The sequence below is a fragment of the Crotalus tigris genome, unplaced genomic scaffold (assembly GCF_016545835.1).
Source record: "Crotalus tigris isolate CLP2741 ecotype Arizona unplaced genomic scaffold, ASM1654583v1 scf7180000024409.848292, whole genome shotgun sequence".
NCBI lineage: Eukaryota > Metazoa > Chordata > Lepidosauria > Squamata > Viperidae > Crotalus > Crotalus tigris.
In genome coordinates, this window is record NW_024100576.1 from 445,500 (window position 1) to 470,202 (window position 24,703).

Below are 24,703 nucleotides of genomic sequence, written 5' to 3' on the forward strand. Positions count from 1 at the left end.
GTGGCGTCACCACTCCAGTCTCCTCAGGTATCTTCAGGACTAACTAGGAGCTGGTATAGTTGGGTAGCAGGGAGGAGTGCAAAGTTCCTGCCAATTCGCCTTCACTGCAGACAACTTACATGTGCAAAGTTTGTCGGCCGGGTGTTTTGGCGCACTCAGCAGCAATTCCTATTGGCTTTCGAAAGCCAATAGGGGGAGTAGCACAGGTCATGCAAAAGTTGAAAAAAAAACATCAAAAAAGGTGCCGGAACGCCATTCTGAGCATTCTATGAGGAAAAAAAAGCCCTGCAGATTAGTCTTCAAATATCGAAAAGGAGGACATGTAGGAGGACACTTTTCGAGGGAGGATAGAACTCACAAAAGGAGGACTGTCCTCCCTAAAGGAGGATGGTTGGTCACCTTAACTTAGGCCTTTTGTGACAAACACTTTGTGACAACCAAACCCAATGGCACTTATTCTTTATGACCTATTGACCACAATGGAGTATGAAACTGTAAATATATAGTTAAAAATTTACTCTGTATGCCTCTTTGTGTAAGAGATTGCTGATCTTTCTTTCTTTGTTCCCAGGCATTTGCTTTCTGACTCTCCTCTTAGTAACATATAGTTAGCTAGATGGTTTTGCTTACTTGTACTATAAATTTCCTTCTGGTTATAAAATCTGTAAAGTCTGTTTCACTAATCATTGCTCAAGTCAGATCACTGCTCTCAGGAATCTTCTACATATCCAAAATTTTTCCACCTCTCATAAAAACAGCTATTGAAAATCAAGCAGCCTGTAGAAGACATTTAGAAATTAAGCTGGGAGAGATTTTTTTTTTTAAAAAAGACTTAAATTTACACTGCAGGCTCTGTGTGAACATGAAGCTTGAGGTTGCATCCAATCACCAGGAAAAAGGAAGTTGTCAAAGCAATCATTTGCCTTTTCTAATAAAGATATTTTTCCCTTATTTCATATTAAAAAATGCTCCATTTAGATCAATTGATGCAGAAATGTGCAATTCATATTTAAATAAAAATTCTGTTATAAGCCAAATGCAGTCAAGGCACTGGAAAATGTGGTGTTTTTTTTTTTTTTAGAAGCAATGAGTAATTGCTTAATCAGTCAACATCTGTATTTTCCATTTGCTTTCTTCACTTTCAATGGAACATATTGTTATCACATAACAATACACTGTGTGATATACAATACAATATAGGTCCCTTCCAGCTCTGTTATTCTGTTATTGATCAGTATGAATTTTAACTGCAGTCTGTTTATTGTCATGAAATCTTTAACTCTGATTGTGTTAAAGAACTACAGAATGAACTTACAGGCAGGCAAGCAATTTAGCATAATCTTCTTTCTGACTACATCCTTTATTTCTTCTAAAAGCAGTATTTTCACATCACCCAATCTGATTCAATTAACAATAGCAATGAGGAAGAGGACAGAAGAGCCAGTTTGGTGCTGACTGAAAAACCAGGAGATTGTGAGTTCTAGTTCCACTTTACCTATGAAAGGCAGCTGGATGACTTTGGACCAATCACTCTCTCTAGCCCAACCCATCTGACAGGGTTGTTGTGGGGAAAATAAAAGGAGGAAGGAATATGGGTATGTTGGCGCCTTAAGTTGCAAATGATAAATACAAATAAAAATGATAAAAATTAAAATAAATAAATAATAAAACTTGTTGCTTACTCAAAAATCAGAAAAATTAAAATGATGCATATAGTTTTATATATGGAAGACTGTATGGATAGCATGGGAAGTTGAAAATATCTGCTAGAAGAAGGCCATAGAGGACGATTTCAATATCATGCAAACAAACAAACAAACCCGTGCATAGATGTTTTAATGTAAGTCACCAGGAGTTCAGCTTGAATTAAAGAAAGCTTTACTTTAATCACCAATAATTTTAAAGTTGTGAGCTTTTAGCTGTCTGACTAAGCTGACGTAATTAACAATTGCTTTGAGAGCAGATTGCCTTTTCAAATGGATTTTTTATTTTTTTATTTTACTTCTATTTCCTTTATTGGCTTAGTTGATGCATTTTAACTTGTTGATTAAATTATCAAATTGTTTTCATTTTATTCACTTTTCTTTTTTCATACTGTTCTTCTGAAGAAAGTAATAGTAAAAAAGAATAAACAATCAGAGCAACATAACTAACCAAATTACTGAATAATTGTACAGTGCACAGTGTTGAATAGTTCAACAGTCCCCAGGTCCCAGATCTCTGTTCATGTAGCGTATCTCAGCAAATGGCATAGTTGAGAAAAGTTTCCAACATAGGAATACCTAAATTAACAAAATACATAATAGTAAGAAAGCAATGTAAAAATTATATTCAAGAGTGGCATGTTCAATTTTTGTTAAGAAAGGAAATATTGAACATGCCACTTGTTTATTTCATTGTTATATTTCAAATAATATGACCTTTCCTTGAAAATGATTATGCATATATGTGTAGCATTACCCCCTCAGAGGCCACCAAAACTCAGGCCCTCCCTGCCCTGCTCCCCTCCATCGTGCTCTGCAGCTGTGCTCTCCAGGTGTTAGTAAAGTGTCATATGAAGTGAGGAGGTGGCAGACTCTCGTCGTCAAAGGGGGGCTTTCAGGAACAAAGATGACCAGCCCCTAGCCCCGATAGTCAATGCTTGATGGTGTTTAACAGCCTCAGGCAGTCATAGCAGCAATAGTCAATGACTTCACAGTGACCATTTGAAAACAAGTGGACTGGGGAAACCCTGGCTCCAGGCAGCAATAGGAACATGAATTAAAATAGTCAGCATCCTGCAGTAAGAGCTCACTCTGCAAGGGCAACTCCACACAATGTCTATAACTTGTACAAAAGTAATAATAATCAAAGTTTGGATGGCTGCTAGTCTCCAAAGCAGTAACGACCAGCCTCCTCTTCTGTCATTGCTCACAGTCTCAGTTCTCGTCGGTGTCAACCCCCCCCCTTCCTTTCCTTTATTGCTGAAACCTGAATTTAGCAACCCCAGCAACTTTCTCTCTCCTCACTCTCTCTCTTGCCTCCACTCAGGATATCCCCCCTGCGAAAGAAAGCAGTAAAATTTCATCCTCTCACTCTCTCCTTCCCTCTCTTTCACAGAAAGGGATCAGCTAAAACCTCAAATCCAACTTCACCTGGTCTCTTTCCAACAACAGCAACTGCAACCACCCCACCTCCTTTCTTTCCTCCTTTTTCTTTCCTTCTTCCCAATCCATGCTCGCCACGCCCAAAACTGGCAGCAGCTTTCCGAGCTTCCCTCTCCCTGGGCAGACTCCTGCAAAGCCTTTCAGCCAGCCCCGCTACATATGGAATATTACTTTGATTTTTAATCCATCAGTAAAATATCGGGGAGTGGAACAAGCTAATGAAGCTTGAAGAATATGACAAATTAAGTTTAAAATACATGCATTTTCACCTAGAAAAAGTTTTTCAAAGTCATATTAAAGGGTAAAACAACAGAGAATTTCACCCAAAGCATCTATAAAAAGCAGCAAAATTAGAAATGTTAGATTTCTACTGAAATATAAGCTTGACTTCTGGAGGAAGTGTTCTAATATTACTATGTAAAGTGCTGAAAAATGCCTGTGCTTGCCATACATACCATTGAATTTAATAGAGCCCATTTCTGACAAGACACGAATAGAATTCATTGGTTGATTATGTGCCATCAGGTTGTTTCTAACTCCTAGCAACATATTGCTGGATTTTCTTCATGATGATCTGCCCCTAACCTGGTCTTTCAGGTCTCCCAACAGTGCACCTATCACCACTGGGACCAATTAAGTCCATCCAATTTACTACTGGTTATCTTCCTCTTCTCCTTCCTTCTATCATTCCCAGCATCGGAGATTTCTCCAGAAAGCTAGGACTTCACATATGTGTTTGAAGTAGAATATTTTACATTGTGATCCACTATTTTTTTTTCTCCAAGATCATTTGATCCAGGAGGGAAGATGGTTGTAACCCTAAACAGTAAACAGACAAAATTAATGAAATTTATACTTTTCCATTGTTAATGCATTTTGTGTTGTGAAGATATATCAAAAGAAGGCAAAAATCATTACAGATATCCAGGAAAACTTTAAGTAATCTCCCTCAAGACTTGTGATTCCCATTTACCTACAGTGCATACCAAATGTCTTGCATTTGAAGTTAATTTAATTTATATGTATGCACTTTTTTCAAAAGAAATAACAATAAGCTGCTGTATTCTGCCACTAAGCCTGTTATTAAAAAGATATTTTACACTGTCAAGCCACTTAAAGGTAGGGATATAATAAAAATTTGTCAGAAGAGAAATGAAGCTTTATGTTTACAGACTGTGGCTGAAGAGGGAAAAGATTAATCTTTGGATGATATATTCTCACCACATAGAAATCATGAGCAGAAGCACCACTGGACTTTTAGTGGATATGCAAAGTTGGAGAATCAGCATGTGGACAGGATACCACAAGGGCAACAACAGTCAATCAGACACATGTGAAGAGCAGGAAAAGATCAACTTCAGCCACTCAGCATCTGTCCATGGAAATAGTTTACACTTGCCAGAAAGTCAGCATACGAAGACAGAAGCTGGTGCTCAGCATCTCTTCTCTTTCTTCCAAATATTCCCTTTAAAAAGAAAAAAAAAGAGTCAGTCTTGTATAAGCTGTATAAACCTATGCATATGTTTGAATGCACATATGCTGAAAACACCAGCCTGAAGATGACGAATGGGACTTCGTCGAAACGTCGCCAAGACACTTCCAATTTTACGCGGGAGAAAACCCGAACAACCAAAGATTGATCTATCTATCTATCTATCTATCTATCTATCTATCTATCTATCTATCTATCTATCTATTTATCTATCTATCTATCTATCTATTCAAACATATGCATATAACACACACACAAACATACACACATTTAGAACCATCCCTGAACTTCCAAGGCATATAAATGGTAGAAGTATAGACAGCAATATACTAGATAAATGGATATAGCAAGAGATGCCACATAGATATACAACATTTTGTATATCGCGAAGATCAGAGCCTGTACCTGAGGGTATGAAGCACTGAGCAATTGTTTGGCAGACTGAGAATCCACAGTTGAAGGTCAGTCATGACTGTTGAAAATTATATTGTAAAGAATGAATGAGACATTCTTGCACAGCTATGACACTGACATGTGCAGGGAAACCCAATAACCTTGCAAACTGCCCTACCTTAGTTTGCTTTTTAAAAACAACCACACATACATAATCTCCATAAATGGACAAAGGAAAAACAGTAATCAGGCATCTGTCTGTTCCCAGAGATGCAAATATCCTTGTATTAAAATAAGCAATCTTATTGCTTCCCAAACATTCCTCAGTTAAAGAGAACAAAGGTTTGAATAAATGTCACTTTCCTATTTTTCTTTTCTAGAGTCAATACATGAAAATATATACAGTATTTATATAAGCACACTAAAATGAGTAGAAAATATTAAGTTAACATACTAAATAAGGCACAGTAAGGTACAGACATGCATAAGATGTCAGCAACAATCAAAAATTTTGATGCCTTAAGATTCAGAGAAGTGGAATAATAGAACAATTACTTCCCATGTTTGGTTTCTACGTCCTAGATTTTTTGTTAAGTCTTCCATTTTCTGCTCAGCAGACATTCAGATTATTCATTATTAAGAACTTATTTCAGATCACAACCTGGATGTCAGTAGATTAGGACATAGGAGAAAATTATCTTCCAATGTAGTGATGGAAATAAGTTCTTTATCTTATCATTAATATGGACTTTCATGGCTTTTTATTGTAATTATTAATTCTGTCAGCAGACTTTTCCAAATGTAGATCGTTCCATTTAAATAACATAATGAAGTTGAAAGTAGGGTTTAGTGATGGGCAAATCCTATTTTATTTTAGTTAATTTGCTTTTTGGAGCTTTGAAAACACCATTTTGTTTCTTCTTTGAAACAAACAAACAAAAACTTGACTCTCATAGGCAAATGAAAAAAATGGTATAATTCTCCACCCCATCATATCCTGATTTGTGAAAATAAAACATAACACTCTGCACAGAATCTGTCAGCTCAGTGGCACATGCTACTAAGTAAATATGCATAGAATCAAAATAAATGTAACGGTACAGTAGTTTGCTATTAGTAGAAACCAAGCATATAGGGGAGCATTTCTGGTTGAATTCTAATTAATTGCTTTTTTTTGTTCTCTCTTTTCCTTTCTATTTTCCTTGAGCTTCATCTTTTTTTTTTATTATCAATAGATTTCTGTATCTGAAAACAAAACCAGGTCCTGAAGCTTGACACACTGAAAACCCCAATTTTAATGAAATAGTTTATTTTGGTTCTTCTATTTGTAATTAATTGTGCATCACTTGTGATTTATACTGTTTTCAGAACAAATGCTGCTAAATGCCATTTACAGATAAGTGATGAAAACTCAAGATCCATAGGAGATAAACATTTGACTTTAAACTTAGGAAATATGAACAACCTTTGAAAAAAATATATTCTCAAATCCATGGATAGTTTGGCAGGTAGGTAAGCAATGGTAGACAGATTTTTGGGTGTATTTTCTTTTTGCAGATATATAAGATTTGGAAAGTCCTTCTAAAGTCAAAGAATTTTCTATAGTGTGAAATACTGTATAAGTTCTAGAGAAAAAAACAAGGTTTACCCTAAATGTATTTCTTCTTCCGTTGCAAATTCCTCAGACAAGTCTCATTCTTAAATACAGGAAGGATTTTTTTTAAGAAGTTCACAGTATTGGACTGCTAGATTGGGGGTCTCTTCATTAAAACTGATACCTTTTATTTTTAAGCTTTCCAGTCTATAGCTGAGAAAGACTGATCCAAAATTACACAGCTGTCTTCTGCGCCTAAGGAGGGAGTAGAAAATAGGTATCACTTCTCCTAGTCTAATAATTTGACTACTATACACACTGAGTGTCAAATCTGCATCTACATCTATATAGTGTATAAATCATATAAACTCATTTATATAGGAAGCAGTCATGCCTGTGGGTTTCATTCCCCATCACAGACATTTGGATTTTATATGTAATTGGCCTTAGAATATTACCTGGAGAACAGATAATATCTCTGTTCAAAAAACACCTTCTCTATGGAAATAAAAAATAATAATTTCTCCTTTCCTCACATCTTAGTTTCAGTTGTCTTAGGCTTTGATTCTAGCTAGAATAGTCTTCCTTTCTTTCCCTCATTTTTCAACCATGCCAGTGGCATTCTTTAAACATTCCAACTCTTAATGATAATTTAGTACAACTCCGAAGAGGCGACAATGCAATATATTTCATTGTAGAGCTTGGAACCTTTTTGTAATACTGAACTATTTGTTTTTCATCTTGCTTTATGCCTTGCAGCTATTACATGAGAGATAATTGAAGAACTACTACTTAGTAAATATAGTACTTGTTGCCAGGAGTTGCTTTAAATTTCTTCAGTGCCTGTTTAAGAGATAATGGAAGAGCAAGAGGCTAAAAACAAAACTTCTCTTCTTACAGAAGGACTTCTTAATGATCTATTAAATGATGGAACATGGACAAGAAATGATTCTGTTTGTATGTTTAGGTTATAGTTGGATCTATGGAATTCAATAAAAATGAACAAAAAAGGCTTTTATACAGATGGTATTATAGCTTCCAACTTAGAAAATTTAAAGAATGAAGTAGACACATTTAGGTAAGATTAAAGCTGTGAATGGCATTACAATGACAGTTCCATTCATCCAGAATTAGAAGCTGCTTCCCTTTGAAATCCATTTGCTGGGAACCAAGAGTGGGAAAGAGCTGTTGCTGTTATATTCCCTTTTCTGATTAGTTATCATAAAAGTGGCTGCTATTTGGTCTGACCCAACTTGGTTCTTATATTGCACGCAGGAACATTGTTCTCCCATAAGATATAAATGCTGTTTCAACAGAGTTGCTGTAGCTTGCCTATCTTTTTCGTACATGTTATTTTCAATATGCTACTGTAAGCAACCTGTTAATCTGTTTGAAAGGGTCTTTTGGGAGGAATAATGCTATGAAGAAAAAATAATTATAACAAATTAGAATAGAATCACCTGCTCTTAACAGTGTACAATCATAACAGAATGAGTAAAACTAACAAAATGCAATAATATGACCTTTGAAAGAATAATGACCCTCACATACTCTGTCAGCCATGCTTTAATAATCCTGTAGAAACTTAACAGGAAGTAGCAGTTGATGCAAGTGCCATATATTTCCTAAAAGAAATAGGCATCCACCATTCCATATCCATTCCTAGTTTCCACTGTACATTTTCCTTAATGGGGATGAGGATTTCTGCTATATTCTGGATATGCTTTTAAAAATGCTTGCACTGGATGACTGCATGAACAACATATATGCAGTCTGGCAATACTCCAGATTGCAGAATAAGATTAGCAGCACACAGTAGAAAAATGTCATGCCCTTAGAATCAACACTCCTTATTTGGAAGAGAAGTTCATGTAGTCTGTATAGTGTTAGTGTTGGTGCTAGGGTTAGGGTCAAATTTAAATTATTCTGCAATGGACTTTATCATCTTCATTTGGTATCCAATGAATCCTGTCCAAAATTCAGAATAAACAAATAACTTCCCAGCATCATTGCTTACCTTTTTTTTTATAGGAAGCTAACCATCCAGACTGAGTTTCAGCTCCCTTCAAGCATAAAAGTATACTATTCCTGAAGCTCTATTTGAACCATCTGTGGCCTATTTGTAAGTCTCTATTTCAGCTTTATAGTTCTCCTTGCAACTGAACTGTTGCAACTGTTTTACATTTCTGGAGGAACTTTACTATCACTTAAAACTGAAGAAACAAAAAAACATTTGTTACCATTCCATGGAGGCAGCACAAATAACTTTATACTAAAATTTTTGTCAGAACCAGTTTGGTGTAATGGTTAAGGCATCAGAATAGAAACTGGGAAACTGTGAATTCTAGCCCTGCCTTGGTCACAAAGCCAGATGGGTAGTCAATTTCTCCTAGGCCTAGGAAGGAAGAAATGACAAATCACTTCTGAAAAACCAAGCTAATAAAACTACAGGGATATGTCCAGACAGTGTTTAAGAATTGGACACGATTGAATGGAAGAAACACAAACAGCATCTTTTCAGGAAATCTTGGGCTCTGCCTCTGACGTGGATCTCACAATACAAATTCTTGGCCTAGAAAATGAATTGCACTCGTACATTTGTTCTAGACAGCATTGAAAAGAACTAAAACTGAAAATTTAGAAAAAGTTGAATTTAATATATAGACATGCATATATGCTAGAACTATTCCTTTATTTAACTTCAATTACAATTTAATGAACAAACACATTTGATGATAGTAACTAGAACAGACACGTCAAACACAAGGCCCGGAGGCCAGATGGTTTCATGTGGCCCGCCAAGCTATCCTGGAACAGTGAGGGAATGGCCCCCACTGCCTTGGCCCTGGCCCAGGCTGGCCGGCAGCCAATGTACAATTTTGTGGTGGCCATCTATGCTGAAATGCATTCACTCTTAGCTCCACAAGGCCGTCTGGAAACAGAGAGGAACCAGCCCCTGCTGCATCAGCCCCACCCCCTGGGTGCATGCTGGGGAGGTGTCACCCTCTGTGAGGAATGAAGAAATGCACCATCGCCTGAAAGTGGCAGCAAATGGCCCTCGCCTACTTCACATATCCAGCTTGATGGGCTCTGCCCTGGTCCCACCCCTTTCTGCCCAGACTCCCACAGGCACCCTTGACGCAAATGATGTAGAGCTGGCCATGCACACCCAGTAGGCCGCACCCACCCTGGCCAACCCCCCCCCCCAAGGTAACTGCAATGCTGATGCGGCCCTCAATGAAATTGAGTTTAACACCCCTGAACTAGAAGGACAGGAAACATAGTGCAGGGAGAGAATCGGCTGCAATGATAAAGAGTAAATATGCTGAAAGTTATATATTAGACCAAGGTAAACTACAGTGAGACTGCTGTAATCCTACGATTATAGAATCAAATATGTCATGTATATGAAATGGGCATCCTATAAATTTACTACATAAATAAATAAAATTTATTAAACAAACTGGATAGCTTGTAGAAACTCCCTCTAACAATCAGTCTTTCTTTGTGGCTGCCTGTTACTTACAGTCCATGTGACTGTGATATGGATAAGAATGTCAGTAGAGAGAGGCGCACAGAACATCAAATAAACAGAAGGACCAGATAAGGAGAGCAGGAAAATAAATAATTGAAAGAATGATAAGAAGATGCTAAGGGCAAGGACAGACTGAGATCTTTTAAGGAATTAGCACAATTCATTGTAGTAAATAAATATTCTGTATCTGAAGTTTTTGAAGCATTTTTCTTTATTTCTAATGACATAAATCTACTATCTCCTTTTGTACTGCCTGGAAAGATACAATTACTGGCACCCCCACCTCACCCCATCCCATCCCACCCCACTCCACTCCACTTCACCCACCCCACCCATCCATCCAACCCCACTTCACTGCACTCACCCCACCCCATCCGTCCCATCCCATCCCACCTCACCCCATCCCATTCCATCCCACCCCACCCCACCATCCCATCCCATCCCATCCCCATTCCATTCCTTAGGCTTCTAAAACTTAGAAGGTAATATTCTCATCATTACAAGAGCACTAAAGAGCCAGTACAAACTGACTGAGACTGGGTTAAAATCATGCACATATCTTAAATGTAAACTCAGTGACTTCTGCATAGATTCTTTCAGTCAGACCAGCTATCTGATTCTTCCTTGATAATTATAAAATGAAAAAAAAAAACTTTAAAAGTAATTAAGAAAAAGGAAAGACAACAAATCTTACTAGATGCAATATTCTATTTAGTAATTAGACTGAGTTCTCTGTTTAATAACTATCAGGTTCAATGTTAACAGCATGATCATCTACTGAGCCCCGAATCTTGTTTTCAACCATATAATTCCTCAAAATTAGCATTCACCAAAGGCCAAGCAAAGTCTATTCTATCTATATCATTTTAATAGGCTCTAAGAGTGTATAAAGACATTTATTATGACACAGGAGAAACATTACAGTAATATAGCTTGGCAAAAGATACACGTATACTTTGAGGAGAATATCCTGAAAATATAAATGTAATGTACAATCTGCAAAGAAAAATTCTCTCACCATACCGCCCTCTTCTTTTTCATACTGCCAACTCAATAAAGAATGGGATGTTGAGATGTGTTTGAATAGTAGTAGCTCGGGTTGGTAGTTGGGATGTTGCTTTGATCTTTGAGCTTGGCGATTTGGCTGCAAACATTTTGTCTTCATTTGGGGAGACATCTTCAGTGCGCTATGAATTGAGTTCATCTGTCAGAGCACTAGCCTTTAAATATGTTTTTGTGTGATGTAAATTGGTGTGGGTGTTATTTGTCTGGATGTTTCTGAGTCATAGTCTGGTTTCAGGCTGTTTGATTGGCTGTTTGTTGTTGCTGGGCCATAGTCTTTGGTGTTTAAGTATCATCTGTGTGATGCAAATGGTGTTTTTCATTTGGTTGCCTCTGAGTCATGGTCTGGTTTTGGGTTGTTTCCCTGGCTGGCTGTTGTTGTTGCACAAAGTGCACAAAGAAAACACCTCACTCAGTCCAATTGTCTCACTCCCTGGCACACCCACGTACAACTTTGCAAAAGAAATGTGGAAATGCCTACAGCACATAATCAGCGATTCCCAATATTCCATAAACAATGCCATGCAATTCCTGGATAAGCTCAAACACCTACACATTGATGAAGATGAAACAATGATATCATTCAATGTTACTGCATTATTCATATCAGTAGATCTGAAACTAGCAATTCACCTAATCAAAGAACTACTGTACAACATACAACCACTAAGAGGGCCACTCACAACAGAAAACACATGCAAACTCCTCCAGCTATACTTAACCACCTACTTCAAATTTGATGGAGAGATCTATGAACAACTAAAGGGATTGCCTATGGGATCTCCTATATCTGACCTGGTCGCAGATGTCATCATGGAGAAAATCGAAGAAGTGGTACTTTCACAAATAAACCTCAAGCTATGGGTATGTTACAAGGACAATACTCTCATGATAATCAAGTGTAATCAGGTCGACCAAACCTACCAAAGAACCAACAACATCTTCTCAAACATCCGATTTACAATAGAAACCAAGAATAATAGTGGATGTCCTTGTAACCAGAACCACCAATGGCCAAATTCTAACATCCGTGTACAGGAAGATAATCCTCAACTTCCACAGCAACCACCTCAAATGCCACAAACAATGCTGTGTTAGAACACTGTTTGGAAGAGCAGAATCCCATTGCAACACCATAGAAGCCAGATCAGCAGAGCAAAAACAGTTTTACAAAGTCTTTGAGAGAAACGGATACCCATGAAACTTCATCTGGAGATCCCTACACACAAACAATACAAACACCCAAAGCAACACAACAACTACAGCAGGAACAGCAATGACCAGACAAAGCACAATCCCCTACGTATAGAGATGACAGCAAGACTATGCCAACATGACCTTGCAATAGCCCACAAACCAGCCTCAGCTCTCAGGCAGACCCTGAGAAACAGACAGAAACAAACCAAAGATCAGGCATCATATAACAAATCCAGTGCAGCAACTGTGAAAAGAATTAAGTGGGCCAAACAGGAAGAAAGCTATCTACCAGACTGCACAAACACTTCCTGGCTATCAAAAGACATGACCCACTATCCCTCATGTCCATCCATGAATATTCAGAAGGGCACCAGTTTGATTGAACTGAAACCACAGTTGTAACCCAAGTGAAATCAAGGGGAGAAAGAGAATTCCTCCAGCCTGATTCTCCACCAATAATAACAGACACATTGGCATCGACCCAATCTACCAACCACTGAGGACCAGGGAACTACTTCAATCCCAAAGGCAACATTTCAAATGAACAAACAGGCACTCCCTTCACACAACAACTAAAATCATAAGAACCTGGACCATGTCACAACAACAACAGCCAGCCAGCCAAACAGCCTGAAACCAGTCCATGATTCAGAAATATCCAGACAAATAACACTCACACTAATTCACATTACACAAAAAGGTATTTAAAGGCCAGTGCTCTGACAGATGAGCACAATTCATAGCTCACTGAAGATGTCCCCCCCCCAAATGGAGACGAAATATTTGCAGCCAAATCACCAAGCTCGTTGATCAAACCAACAGCACAGAATGGGATGTGTTCATTTTTTTATTTGATCAAATGAATATCATACCTGACAAAAGATATACATCAAGGTCACCTTGGTATTAGTTGAATTGTTTATTAGCAAGAAAAATCTGAAATTACTTAGGTCTCTCTGCTTATACTGCCAATATCGTTCTTGCTATGTTCGCTTACATATCACTAATTCTTCCTCCACCTCATTAATATAATTTTAGGAATCTATCCATGTAATTTATTTTCCATAAAGAAATCTGGATATAGAGCTTACTGCTCAAGAAGACTGTCTGGGATGAGATGACACCTAATAATATATTCTGCTTTTATATCCACAATCAATTTAGACTACTGTTTCAGAATTTTAAAACCCTAAATAACAGGGCTTAATACTGGCCTCTAAACAGTATTGTAAAAGTGATTTTACCCCATACAATATTGCCCAATTCTTGAAAGTATAATCTCTGTCTCTTTATCTCCTCTGCCACCACAGTCAAATTTTTCATCTCAGTTTGTATCTACAGCTGAAGGTGAAGAATTTTGAAAGGGTGCTTTCATTTTGGATATTTTCTTGTTTAAGCATCATTTTAAAGAAATCCTGAACCTGTGGTATAATACAATAGAAACATTCTTTGAACTTTTTTCTGCTCTTCTTTTTTTATCTTCACAAAGACTTCCAGATTGTCAGCAGGTAGCAAGAAATATTTGTTAGATAATTGTCTGACTTATTCATTAGAGAGAAAACATATAGTTTGTTCTACAGAAAAAAAAATAATTAAAAAGTTGTTAAAAAAATCCCTGAACCAGCAGTAATCTAGGTGATAACAGTTACTTTAATTTCATTACTGACAGATCAGGGTCACAACAACAGCAATTACCTGTAATTTCCCATTCTGGCAATTATATTATTATGAAAATGATCATTTGCTAACTGCACTAAAGCTTCTTGGGACGCTAAAGTGAATTCTTTTCACTTTAGCATGCTTGCTAATTGTGTCAGGTCTTTAGGGTAATGTGATTACTGCAGCTTTTGTTTCCCCGTCAGAGATAGAGAGGAAGAGAGAAAGAAGTACTAAGTAAAAGACTAATGTTACTTTTCATGTGAATATTGTTTCACAGTAAATCCACAGGGGAAAAATTCAGATACATACCTTTATAGGAACACCTATTATATTTTCATGTTGAACTATGTACAGTTGCAGTCAGTACAAGGGAGCTAGAGAAATGACATCAAGAAAAGAAACAAGGATAAAACTTTAAAACAAACAAAGCATTTATTATTTTAAGATGTAAAACGTTGGGCTATATGACCTCTCTATTGTTATTCTTGTCCCTTGAAGCTTTCTTTAGAGGAAGACTTCAGATCCAGATAAGATGATTGTGTCTAGATAATTATGTCTCAATCCCCTCGAGATGTTTTTTTAGACTTAAAAAATCTGAGATCTGAGATAACATAACCAATGACAAGGACTTGTGGGAGTTACCCCACAGATATTACTTATCTGAAGGTTGGTAAACAAGTCTTTCTCCTGTGTTAAAGGGATCTTGGAGTAGATCAGTGCAACCATTGAGAACAAGCATCATATACAAACCCATAAAGTCCTACAAAACACACTAGCAACCCAGAGATCCAGTATCATAGAAAGACCAAACAGGAGTCATCTACAAAATAAAATCCAAGAACTGTGAACACCGAGATTCACCTTTGCATAGGACAAAGGGACAAAGGAAATAGTGCAGTGCACCAGGTAATACCAAGTAGCTGTCAGAAGATGCAACAAAACTTTACTAATGTCCCTCTACATAGATAACTTCAGTTAGAAAACAATGGAAGTCTTAGTGCAAGCAAACCAAGGAATCCCAAAGGTGCTTTTTTTCCCACGAGGCAACTGGACTTTCTTGTTTTTCTTTGAAGATGTTTCACTTCTCATCCAAGAAGCTTCTGAAGAGCTGAAGATCTTCTTGATTGCCCCTACTTTATGAGGTGCCCCAAAGCTCAGTTCTGTCTCTTCTCCTATTTAACATCTACATTAGACTACTGGATGAGATAATCTGATAATCTGGGGTAAAATATTATCAGTATATTGAAGACACCCAGCTTTATATTTCCACCCTGAGCTGCCTAAATTATTGTGGAAGTCATGTGATGACAAATGTTGCAGGCAGAAAGCCTTCGTAATGTAACTTTCTGGATACTATTGTAAAATTGAATAGTGAGCATATATCACTATTCTCCATAGGAAACCAATTGAGTGACCACTATACATACCTATGACTTTTCAAGTTTCATTCATAAAATACTACAACATTCATCATCTATAGCCAAGCTGTATTAGACAATCTTAATGGACACTTACTGTAAATAATAGGTTTAAATTAGGTACTTCTCCAGAACAATAGAGATCCAATGAGGATAAAAACAAAAGTAGAAAACAAAACTATTTTGAGGAATAATTAATTACAAGATAAAGTTGGAAGAGATACCAATCTCATTGTTGCTTACATTTTTAGCTATCCTAAATAATGTAGAGACTATATTAAATAGTCCTACTTTTAGGTATGTCTTAGGTTAAAGGCATTTACTTGTTTACAGGCAGCAATGTGAGCTGAGGCAGCTACTACCTAGTGATTTTTTAAATTTAAAATGTATTTACTATTTTGTGATTCAGTGTACAAACCCAATCATGATTCAGTTAATTGTTGTGGGACACCCAGCCACTAATCTTGCTTGTTTTACAATATTGTATATGGCAGAATTTGCTGGTTATACTCCACTGGAGATCTGTTTAAATGATAACTGGACACATTTTTGACATCAGAAGTGGCAACATCCTGAAATCAAAAGGAAACATTTCAGTTTTCCACAAGACATTTTCTTTGACCTTGAGAAAAGGAAATATAAAGACTGGATAAAAGAAATGACAGAACTGACTAATATTCATCAGAAGAGCTAACTCCCTTTTCTCCTAATTAGCTAAGGCCAGCTAATACAAGTGTTAGCTAGCCTTGTACTGCCAAAACATCCCTTTCAACATTTGTGACTGTTTCATCTTTAGTTAATTTCTGAACAGTAGCATCCACAACAATTTGCTGCTTTCATTAGCATGTTATGATGCCACATGGCACGCTGTATGCCTTTTGGGTGTTATGCAATGATACAATGCATATTGAAAAGAGATGAGGTTCAAATCATGATGCAGTGATGCTCCTGACCTTCTTTGCCCTCCTGGTAATGCTGCTTTTTCTAAAAGTTTGTTCTTCTTCCCCTTTCTCAATATTTTGTCCTCCAAACTGCAATCATGAGAAATAAAAATATTCTCAAATTTATAGTGTGATATAAAGAGATGCTGTGTTTAGTGGAATGAAAGATTCATCATTGATTTTGATATGCAAAACAAAAAGAGAGAGCATATATTACTACTTCATTTATTTATTTAACAAACAAGCTTGCTTATTCATCCCAACACATTGGTTGCCTTCTCCTTTCCCACAACCCCTGTAACTCTAAATACCCACAAAAATTCTCTCATAATAATTTATTCCACTATCTGACAAAGCTGATTTCATGATGACTTATGATATAATAAAATAGTTTAATCTTAAGAGTGCTAGAAACTAACTCTCCCTCTCTCCCTCTCTCCCTCCCTCCTCCATCTCTCTCTTAGGAATAGAGATAGAGACACAGATGGATATTCAGTACAAAAATAAAAACAACAATGAAAACAAAGAACAGCTGCAGCTGCTTTTCAACTCTACTTTTGAGCTATGAATTCTATTAAAAATTAGAATGCAATAAAAATACATTCAAGTTCTTAAATGCTCTGTAATTTTCACCTCAGTTTCTAACAAGTATCTTCAGGGATGTCCAGAAAATATCAAACTCGTGGAAAACAGCAGCATTCCTGCAAATAATTTGCATGCCAAATGCTCTCAGTATTGGCCCCAATACAACCATTTAACACTTCATGTTTGGCTGCCTCTGTGTGTAAAACACATCTCTGAATACTGTAGCACTCTAAAAGCCCTAGTGATTCCCATGAAGAAGCAGCATTCCCAGAGCAGGTGGAAAATCTGAAATGGAAAAATATGGTGCAAATAATCTTTGAAAAGGGAATAAGAGTAAACATCCATAAATCAATATTTTAATGTGACTTAAGAATCTATTATTGTTAGCAGTGTTAACAGAGTAGAAATTAATATCTATAAAAACATCTGTATAGTCTTATGGATATATGACTATATAGATGTTTTATGTATGGGCAAACACAAACAGGCACACATATCTATGGATGTCTATGGAGATTCTCAGTCATCCAGGTCATGTGCACGTATGTTCTGTTGGGTGACACACAGATCAATATTTACATTTTGATTCTCACCACACACTGGAGCACAAAATGGGAGTTATCAGAAGCCTATACCACTAAGCTGAAGGCCTGCCTACCACCAAAGATGGGAAAGAAAAAGAACTAAAGCACATCAAGGAAGCCCTTAGATCATATGACTGTCAACTTCTCATAACAAGTGGGCCTTTATCAAATCCCAGAAAATAGCATCCCATCTATGCCAAACCTGAACAGGCTTCTCTCAACAGAGGGGGAGGGATATGACATCTATCTCCAGTCTACAACACAGTCCTTTCAGCAGTTCCAAGAAGGCTCCACACCCATTTGCACTACTCAGGTGACCCTGAGACCACAGATAAATCTCCAAGTGGCCTCAATGACTCTCTAAAAGGATGAGAATGATCAGCTGTTTGCAAGGAATATAAATCCTTCCATTCTCCACCATCCAGTCAGAGCCGAAGAGGCTTCTTGGGTGAGATGCCAAATGTCTTCAAAGAAAGTCCAGTTGGCTCTTGAAAAAGCACCTTTGAGACAAACAGGCACATGCATGTTGTGCAGTGAACTAAGAGTGTTCTAGAGACTAGCCTGGTAGATTACAAATCATAGCATTCAGGAAAGATGCTTTAACCCTCCAATGGATTGACTTGGGCTGGTAATATTCATACTTTTATAAAATGTATATAAAATATTGGTTTATTATGCAAAGACAGGAGCTCAGGATGACTTACATAAAGTCCCCATTTCATTTAATTGCCCTAATAAATATTCTGTGATACTGAGGTGATGACAATGACTGAGCCAAAGTCTCCTAATCACCCAGTAAGTTTTCAAGTCCTTCCTTCCTTCCTTCCTTCCTTCCTTCCTTCCTTCCTTCCTTCCTTCCTTCCTTCCTTCCTTCCTTTCTTCCTTCCTTTCTCTCCCCTCCCCTCCCCTCCCCTCCCCTCTCCTTCCATATCTAGGTGTGCGATATAATGGAGCTTTTTGTCCAAAGTTATACTTATAGAAAACTTTGCAAAGGTACTTTAATTGTACCACTGCTACTGTACCTTTCTAGGAATAGACCTGAAGTAAATCAGAAGTGTCCTTATAATATTTATTTTCTCACCCCCTACCTCGAGAAGTTTATTTATTTTGCCCAGCTGGTTCAGGATTAGCCTCCCCTACTAATCTGGAGATGACACAAATTATTTTCTGTAGAGTCAATGGGAAAAATGAAACAACCACACAAAGAAGATAATGATTTGTTTTGATCTGCTGATTGGAATTATATTGGCATATATTGTCATATTATTATTATTATTATTATTATTATTGATTAATATTGGGATGACAATTTTGTATTAAAGAGGCACACTATCCAGAGACACTGGTGGAAGATGGACAGCTCTATGAACTGCATAAATAATACAGCTCTATGAAATGTATAAATAAATAAACAAATAAATTGATGCACATAGTTCTTGCTGTTACCCAACAGTTTGTTAGTGACTGTTCAAAGTTACAATGGCACTAAAAAAAAGTGACATGACTGTTTTTCACCCTTATCACCATTGCAGCATCCCCATGGCCATGTGATCAAAATTCAGACGCTTGGCAACTGACTCACATTTATGACGGCTGCACTGTGCCAGGATCATGTGATCACCTTTTGCAATTTTTTGACAAGCAAAGTCAAGGGGGAAGCCAGTTTCACTTAACAACCATGCCAGTAACTTAACAACGGTGATTCACTTAACAACTTTGGCCAAAAAGGTTGTAAAATGTGGCAAATTCACTTAACAAATGTCTTGTTTAGCAATAGAAATTTTGGACTCAACTGTGGTCATAACTTGAAGACTATCCATAATTCTGCAAACAGCAAAGCTTTGGGATAAGCCACCTCTCTATTCTGAAAAATAACAAATGGATGTAGACAGAGATAGGCAGGATCTTAACATATTTAGAGCTAAAATCCTAGGATTTAGATTCCTGAGGGAGATAGGCAGTCTAGAAATATAAAATATAAAAATAAATAATTGTAGTAAGATTGATTTCCAATAAAGTTCCATATGATTGAGCTGATATAATTTTATGCATTTGTACATATAGGATTATTGCTGAATAAAAATGCTTAGGGTTGTGCTGTAAATTGCTCAAGTGGAAGAAATATAGCTTAGGTCCCCAACATAACCCTTAGGGAGACCAATCTGGCTACAGATGTTTCCCTTGGCAGCCTTGTCTCCCTGTCCCATTTCTTTACATTTTGAGTTCTTAATTAAAAGAAGAACCAGCTTCCAGCGTAACATTTTCTTTTTCTTTTTAAAGCAAGTTTTATTAATTTTTTATTTTTAAAACAAGGTGCTTGAGAAACACGTGGTAACGGGGTAATCAATTATCCAAAAACAACATCGTACATATATAACTCAGATTAAATCATTAAAAATTCCCTCTCTATTTCCCTCAAATAATATAATATATTCAAATTAATATATTTTTTCAATAAAAATTCAATCAATCAGACCAGTCATCAATAACATGTCATCTGTATAAATTCAAATCCTATCTCTAGTTACTATGGAAATGGAGAAACTCTATTCACAACTCAACTGTAAACTTATATTGGAAAAAATCTGTGAAGCCACTGAGCAAATATGTGTTCAAATAAAAGAAATTACTACAGAAATAAAAAACAGAAACTCTACTTTGAACTTACAAACCGACCCTCAGACTTCATTTGACTAGTCTACAGATCAAAAAACAACAGAAGAGGAATTAATCAACACTAAAGAAGATTCTATGTCATTCTATATACAACCTATTAAGACTCCTGATGACCAAAAAATGACTTTAACTAAACCATATACAATTCCAAACTTGTAACAGAAATGGACGTGCAAATACAACTGATTGAGAACTATGACAATTTTGATAACCAACTACTAACCACAAAATTGGACATAATTGGGTGTCTTACTCAGCAGAATCAAATGTTGAGACTTGAACTTTTAAAACAACAAGGGATTATCTACAAAGGAGTCAGGTTTCTAAAACAGAGGAGGGGACGTTTTTTCTTTACACAAATGATATCACGAGAAATAAAGAGAGATTTATTTGTTGATATAGAGTCTCTGTTATGGAAACCTACTTGGCACAAAAAGAAAGCTAGAATAATACTTAAGAGTTTGACCTAAAATTGTATGCAATGGGTTAAAAAGGCTTTTTAGACACGGATTGACTTGAGGTTCAAGATTGGTAAATAAGGCGTTAGAGATCTTGATTGAATAAAGATTAATTAAATATGTGAACTTAGTAAGAAAATGTCTTTTCTGTATTAATATGTTTGTTGTGGATATAACAATTATTCAGATTGGATTTAAATTTTACTGAGTGGGTTAAAAGAGTTTTACATAGGTATTGATTGATTGATAGATTATATATTTAAAATAGATTAGAAATGTATTTTTTGGAGTAATATTCTTGTTTTTAGGAAGGATAGCTATTTTGTAATGGAAGGAGAATAAGAGAGATTTCTGACAAAAGAAGAAATGATATTAATAAATGAGTTACTAGATTAAAAAATAGAATACTTGTAGAAAATACAAGAACGTTATGGTTGAAATAATATGTGTATTTTAGAGATAAGGATTATGTCAAGGAAAAATGGAAAGGAGGGACACCTGAAGTGTTAATAATATGTTTATCTAAACCAAATTGGAATATGGTAATTGTAAATAGTAGAGCTTAAAAGCATATCATTTTCAAGGATACCTCTGAGCTTTAAATTAGTCCATAAACTTTCTTAGAAAATAAACAATGATAAGTGACTGTATCCCAGGGCTTTGCTTATATGCCTGTCCATCTGCCAGTGGAAAGAATCGCCCCGCCCAAAAAAGGCAGGAGCAGAAGAGAGGGGGAACAGAGGGTGAGCAATAGTATGAAAAAAACCCCACAATATTCTCTGGAAATTGTTTTCTATTATATGCTCTGCTCCATTTGGTAGCCATTTTATAAATGAGCATTTGCTATTCATCCATTTTGTGAGAAGACTCACAACATATTCTCAAAATTTCATGTGTCCATTGGTTTCCCCAAATTTAAGGGCTCCTAAAATACAGGAACAGTTGTCCAATTACCATTATTTGCAGGGGAAGCAGGATCCAGTATTGCTCATTGACAATTTTTCCTGTTCCACAGAGTATATTCAGCCAAGGCCATAATTCAGCTGATGGATTTTGCACAGGCAGCCAGTTCAGCGTTCTGGACAGAAACATATGTTTGCAGAGCCCCTGTAACAAAAAGATCAACTAAGCTATGGGACATTTGATTTGTATCCTAAAAATACTCTCTATATTCAGGAGAAAACAGCATATGCATATATGGATCTAGAATAAGGATGAACATGTAGTTATTGACAGAACACTTTTTCTTGATGCCTTTTGGGATGACACTGTCAATACTCTGTCAGTAAACTGTTCCCTATACTGTTTGCTAAACCATGTTTTCTTGAATACAGGTAGTTCTTGAGTTATGATTGTAATGGAGCCTACACATCACAGTCATAATACATGACAGTCATAAAGTAGGTTTAGTCATGTGATTGCCCTCATTTTATGACCATTTCTTCAGTAATTGTTAAGCAACCATTATGGTCATTAAGTGACTGCCAGGATCATTACTACCAGTATGGGCCACTTTTGCCAAAAACTGGTAGTAAATGCCAGTTTTTGACAAAACGTTGTAAGAAGTGATCACATGACCATGAGATGCTGCAAAGGAGCATAAATGCAGCCTGGTTGCCAATTGTCTGAAATTTAGTGATATGCCCACAGAGGAGGCAACCATTGGAACCTCGAATCCATGTAAATTAGAATAGAATGGAACGGAACGGAACAGAACAGAACAGAATAGAATAGAATAGAATAGAATAGAATAATAAATTTATTGTCACTTTGAATGTAGGTCCGTTGCAACTTCAAACAGTTGCTAAGTGACCAGTCATAAATTGAGGACTATCTGTAAGCTTCAATAGCCAAGTTAACTCATCACACTAATCCATAATCCATGATTTACAAAGTATGTTGGGAAGGTTCACATGATAAACTAACCTTGATCCAAAAGAAACAGAGCACCTTATTAACTATTTCCACCCCCCCTATATACTTCCAAACATAAAAGAGAAACATTCACTGATTTTTTTACAAGATCTCAAGAAAAACATTTGATGACTCTCCCTTTTATGATAGGAATTATTATTTACAATATAGTATTCTCACTGCATTCTGCTTGTAACTTTAAGCAACACTAGATAGACAGGAAATCAAACCACTTACTGCTCACGGGGTAAACATAAGGATTTGGATCAAACCACAGCACTTAGTCCATAGCTTATCCAGATTGTCTCCCTTGAGCTGCTTTCAGCATTTATCAGCATGAAAGTTATGTAAAAAGGCCTTAAACCAGATGTTACAAAGCAATACTCACATCAAATACATTAAGAATGAATGTAGAGGGCAGCAGAAATACTATGTACGGTGCCGTGTCTGGCTGTAACAAAACAGACCTAGACAACATAAACTGCAGAAATGAGCTGCTAAAATCACTGACAAAGAAAATAAAGGTATTTGATCAACTAAACTCTTCAATGTGACAAGGTACAAGAGTTCAGCTGACATATCTCAAATGATGGAATCAGCCAAATTGGTCTGACAGAGAATTACTGAGAAACAGAAAACTGTTTTAAAAAAAGAAAATTAAAGTCAATATTAGTCTGAATGAACACAAAGGAGTATGTTGTGTGTAGATTCCTGTACATACTCAAATGGAAACATGGAAAAATATTTAGAGTACTTTAAGTCACAAGGAGCCAACGTACTGGATGCTTTTGTGACAGTTAAGATGGAACCAATAGCCCTTGAAACCTAGATTGGATTCCTTTTTTAAACTAACATCACAGCACAAATACAGAGAACAAAGTGGTTTTGTAGTATTGTTATCATTTCAGTCACTACTTGTAAATATGGTAGCAAGGATCATAGAACATTTTATATCACGTTAAGAACCTGGGAATATAAAGGAAATTAGTTTTGACAGGTTCTTTGGGTTCCTTTTCAGGGTTTGTGGAAATTATAGCCCAGTAAATCTGGAAGGCACCAAGATCAGAGAATATGAAATAGAGATTTTCCAGCACACAAAGATGTAGTTGCAGAATAGAATAATCAGGAGGATGGTGGTGACTATACAATTGAAGCCACATTTCTGTTTCATGAGGGATGAACAGTCTTACAACTATGTATGTATGTATGTATGTATGTATGTATGTATGCATGCATGCATGAATGCATGCAGTGGTATGTGGATGAACAATCTTACAACTATGTATGCATGCAGTGGTATGGGATTCAACCGGTTTGCACCAGTTCGGCAGAACCAGTAGCTAATTTGAATCCCATCACTGTATGTATGTATGTATGTATGTATGTATGTATGTATGTATGTATGTATACAGCTGAATCCCAGGATAAACACATACGTTAAACTCATGCTAGTTGTTTCTTTCCCATATTATTTGGTTTTTCACAAAGTGCAAATAGGCACATAGATGCATAATGGGCATCTAAAAATATTTTATAATAAAAATGAATATTCTCCTTTTAGGGTTTGTAGAATATTTGAAAATCATATAATTCCACACAATGTATTTCTAAACTCTGCGGTAAATATGCAAAGCTGTTTTGAACTAAGTTTATTTTCCTCTTAAACACTGAAACTAGAAACATTTTCTTCACAAGCACACTTATTTCACTGAGCCTGACATGGTGGAATATCCTTCTGTTATACTGAGGGAGAAACACAGTGGTGGGATTCAAATATGTGAACAACCGGTTCTCTGTGTGGATGCCGCTTCTGGAAGTCCATTCTGGGCCTGGGCAACAAAAAATCTGCCGAACTGGTGCAAACTGACTGAATCCCACCACTGGAGAAATGGTATATTGAGTCACTGTAGAAAACTATGTCATGGATTTTAGTTCCTGGTCAGCACTGGCTCTCAGCAAAGCCTAACACAGAATGAAAATGGATGTTGAAAAACAGAAGGTGATTATGATGTGCCTTGTAAAATTAAAGTGTGATTGCAGACACAATAG

At 36.6% G+C, this 24,703-nt stretch overlaps 1 long non-coding RNA gene across 1 annotated transcript; it reads right to left on the reverse strand.

Annotated features, from left to right (window-relative positions):
- Positions 1–319: 319 nt before the first annotated feature.
- On the reverse strand, positions 320–11,333 carry LOC120301924. The gene is made up of 3 exons (XR_005555068.1): positions 11,179–11,333; positions 4,368–4,611; positions 320–2,282 (listed from the first exon to the last, which is right to left on the reverse strand). It is a non-coding gene; the product is annotated as an uncharacterized LOC120301924 (long non-coding RNA).
- Positions 11,334–24,703: the final 13,370 nt, after the last annotated feature.